We start from the raw sequence: 3,813 nt of genomic DNA on the forward strand, positions 1-3,813 counted from the left end.
ATAAAATTGATCCCTGATCGCTCTGCCGTCAACTCTGGAACTCCACCGTGGCAAGAGGTGGAAGCAGAGTTGATGCGGTCGACTCACCGCCATCCTCACGGCCAGGTAAATTGACCTAAGATACGCCGACTTCAGCTAGGCTATTCGCGTAGCAGAAGTTGTGTATCTTAGGTCGCCCCCCCCCCCCAGTGTAGACTTAGCCTTAGGTACCGATCAGTTCCCGTGGAGAAGGCTGACTGGGGATATAAAGGTAATTAGCTGATCAGGCTGGGATGGCTGAATCAATTAGCCATCAGTTGAGGGGTATAAAAGAAGACACAAGAAGGTAATTAGGGGGAGGATTGGGGCCAATTGAGCTTGGTATTATTGAGAGCTGAAGGAAATAAGAGCTTTTTGTTGTTCCTCCCAGGCTCTAAGGAAAAGGGAAAAAGGACAAGAAACCTGGTAAATACTTTGATGTATGAAATTGTATTGGTGGTGGGAATATAAATAAGTTAACACAAAGTTGCAGTGTCTGACAGATTGCTGGGGCATCAGAGGACAGGGACAGAGCATTGGCCTGTTTGGAATATACTGAAAGCTTGTAATTACCACTGTCAATAGTCACCCACCAGTTTAGTGTATCACTATGCTATCAATCCAGAATTAATTTGCTGCAAGTCCTTTGTGCTATACTTACAAGAAGAGAGAGATGCACAACTGCCAATGAGCACCAGGTGTCATTAACTGTTGTGAAGGACAAAAGGGGTATCCAATTTTCTTTCTAGTTTAAAAACACAATAAAACTAGGCTTTATAATAAAGTGTGTATATCTAACATATCCATGTTTTAATACTTATACCAGTGTCACTCCATGTAAATATTTAACAACAATTTTTGCATTACAGTCAAATGTGACATCTTGAGATAGTAGCTATAATAGATCTCCTGTCTTGTGATCTCCTGTCTCATGTGAGTAGCTCCAGGGACTACCCTTCTACATGAACAAGGTGAGCAAGACATTGCTGGAAACAATGCAGAGATTCTTGTGAAAGGAAGCAGTGCTGTCAATTGGCTTGTGTGTGTGTGTTCTTTCTGTGTGCTGGCCGCTGCTCTGCGCAGATTCAGCTGCAATGTCATTGCCTCAGTAGCGCTGTTTAGGCTGCTCAGTGCTTCTGTCCATGGAGCTTCAATGTTATTAGTAGGTAGTGCAGCAAGTTAGTTCAGCAGACTTCGATGTTACTCATAAAGAGAGACCACAAGCACAGTTCAGTGGCAAAGACACTCAGCCAGGTTTATTGCTCCCTAGACGTAGTATTAGTGGCCTGGCTCTGTGATTACGGGTACACTGATACGTGCGCGCCTAGTAGCCAGAAATGGACCAGTCAGCAGTGGGAGTTTCTGCTGTCCCCTAAACCACACAACTAATTAAGGTGAAGTACCCTGACATTTATAAACAAAGACCAAAAACTAAAATACACAATTTACACCCCATCTTCTGTATTTTATTACATCTGTTTGTTACTTCTTCTTGTTCCTGATATCTTGGACAAAGCATCCCTATTCATTGTTATCAAACAATCGTATCTTGTACTAGATTGGGATGCAATTGTACTAGCTGGAATATATTTATGTAAATATTTAGTACCCTAACAAGACAGTGAACTTGTAAGTATGTGCTTTAATACATGGCCTGACTTTAATTCCCAACTTCTGGTTCAGGCCTCAGATCTTTCACCAGGCCCAGTGTTCCAGGATTTCTCTTCTATAAGCCATAGGTAGTCATATGTGATTTGGTACAGTTTGCTTAGTCCAAGAAGGAGATAATCCAATTTCTGACTAGGCAGCCTGATTCCAGCTCACTCCATATTTCTTTTTGCCAATAAAAAGACAGGAGAGAGTAGGAGGCAATTCTTAAAAAGAATGGCATGTCCTTAAATATCTGACCGGAAACCAGCCCATGGGCATGTGAGAAGAAATAACAATTAAAATGTTAAACTTTCTAATCCTGTTTATATTTCTCTATCATTGGACTAAAACTTATTGTCATTTGAACATAATTTAACAGAGAAAGTGGATTTGCTAATGCATGTGATAAACAGATGATACAAGCTGCAGGTTATGGCTGTAACTTGTTCTAGTCTGTAAATTTGAGGGCTTTCTTACAGAGGCTGTAGGCAGAATTGATTATTGCTATGAGCTGTGTTTTGCTGAACTAACATTCTATTGTAGGTAAACAACCAGAGGACCTGATGCAGCGGGTATCCCTCTGAGCTCACTAGGAAGCAGAAGATGTAGCATATGGGCTAGGTGAGGTAGTAGGGAATTGTTTTCCCCTTAAGGTACAAGTCCTCCTCCTCTTCCCCTGAAGTTCTTTTAAATTCCTTTCGGTTCTGGCTTCTCATGTTCTCTGGAAAGGTAAATGTATACACAACATGCAGCAGGCAGAAATAGTCAGAAAATTATGCTGAAATAGTTGTGTGTTCTTCTTAACTGCTGAGAGAGGCAACATAAATTATTAGTACCAAGACAGCAATACTGGCTATAGTTTATCATCATAGTGCTTTGCATAAACCCTATTATTCCTGTCTACTAGTTTCTTTAAAATCTATGCTGCTTCTGGTAACATCATATAACAAAAACCCATGATTTGTTTCAGAGAATACTGATCTAAACCCTGCTTGGAGTTTGCCAGCTTCTGAAACTCTGGTCTGGACTGAACCTCTAAGGGAGTCCTCCTCCTATGGACCTCACCTATGTTACCATTTCCCAGCATGTCTAGGGGGGTAGAGGGGAAGAATTGACTGGAAATATCAGCTTCTGCCTGGGGCAATCTGATCACGAAGTTTTCTGGGCCAATGATGAGCCAGGGTTTCTCTGCCCCTCCATGTGAGGGGACAGCCTGACCCAGAGACAAAGACTAGTTTTAGTTTCAGTTTCGAACTTTGAGTTTGGGAGCTCAGAGAGAAACTGAACAGCTCAGGGAGTTTCTGATATACTCCCCTGCCATTCCCACAAACTGGAGTATGCCATGGGATTTAGGGCATGGGTAAGACAGTTCCAGCCCTGCAGAGACCAGCAGCCAGAGTGTCGGAGATCTGACCTAATCCAAGAGACCAAGATCTAGCCAAGACTTCCACAGGACTCCAGAGAAGGGAGATAGGAGAAGACCCTGCCCCACCCAGGGGCAAAGATGCTACGAGAAGACACCTTATTGTTAAAACCAGCCAATGTTCACAGTACTGCAGCACTTACCTCTAGATTCATACCCCAGCATATCATCTGCCTGGGAAGGTGCCAGGGAAGGAAATTGGGGTTGGGAGGAGTTGTGAGTAGGGTTGCCCACCCTCCAGGATTGTCCTGGAGTCTCCAGGAATTAAAGATTATTCTTTAATTAAAGATTATGTCATGTGATGAAACCTCCAGGAATATGTCCAATCAAAATTGACAACCGCAGTTGAAGTGAGAAGTTTGTTGACTTCCTGATGTGTTAGTACTTATTAATTAATCCTAACCCTTTCCTTCTCCAGAACCTATTTTCTTATTCCCAATAAAGTCCCGCATTGCTATATTGTTTATGGCTACGTTGTTTCTTTCGTTGCTGGAGTTTGTGTTGATGTACTTGTTTCTCGTGTAGGGATTTTATACTCCTTACCAGCAGTGGTAGCATTACTCATTTGTAATTAACCCCCTCCACCTGGTATCCCAGACAAAATAAGCAGTCACTGGTGCCTCCACTCACACGCATCACAAAAAACCCCAAGACCCAACTTGCTCTAGGAGAGAGATAAAAGCCACTCCAGGGAGGAGACTTGAGTTTCACCTCAGGGGAGG

At 42.7% G+C, this 3,813-nt stretch overlaps 1 long non-coding RNA gene across 2 annotated transcripts; it reads left to right on the top strand.

Annotated features, from left to right (window-relative positions):
• Nucleotides 1-356: 356 nt before the first annotated feature.
• On the top strand, nucleotides 357-3,249 carry LOC123373359. Of its 2 annotated transcripts, none has more exons than XR_006580685.1 (3): nucleotides 357-444; nucleotides 888-989; nucleotides 2,639-3,249. It is a non-coding gene; the product is annotated as an uncharacterized LOC123373359 (long non-coding RNA). The 2 variants fall into 2 exon arrangements; XR_006580684.1 differs by lacking the exon at nucleotides 2,639-3,249 and adding an exon at nucleotides 2,212-2,268.
• Nucleotides 3,250-3,813: the final 564 nt, after the last annotated feature.

The sequence above is a fragment of the Mauremys mutica genome, chromosome 6 (genome assembly GCF_020497125.1).
Source record: "Mauremys mutica isolate MM-2020 ecotype Southern chromosome 6, ASM2049712v1, whole genome shotgun sequence".
Lineage (NCBI taxonomy): Eukaryota > Metazoa > Chordata > Testudines > Geoemydidae > Mauremys > Mauremys mutica.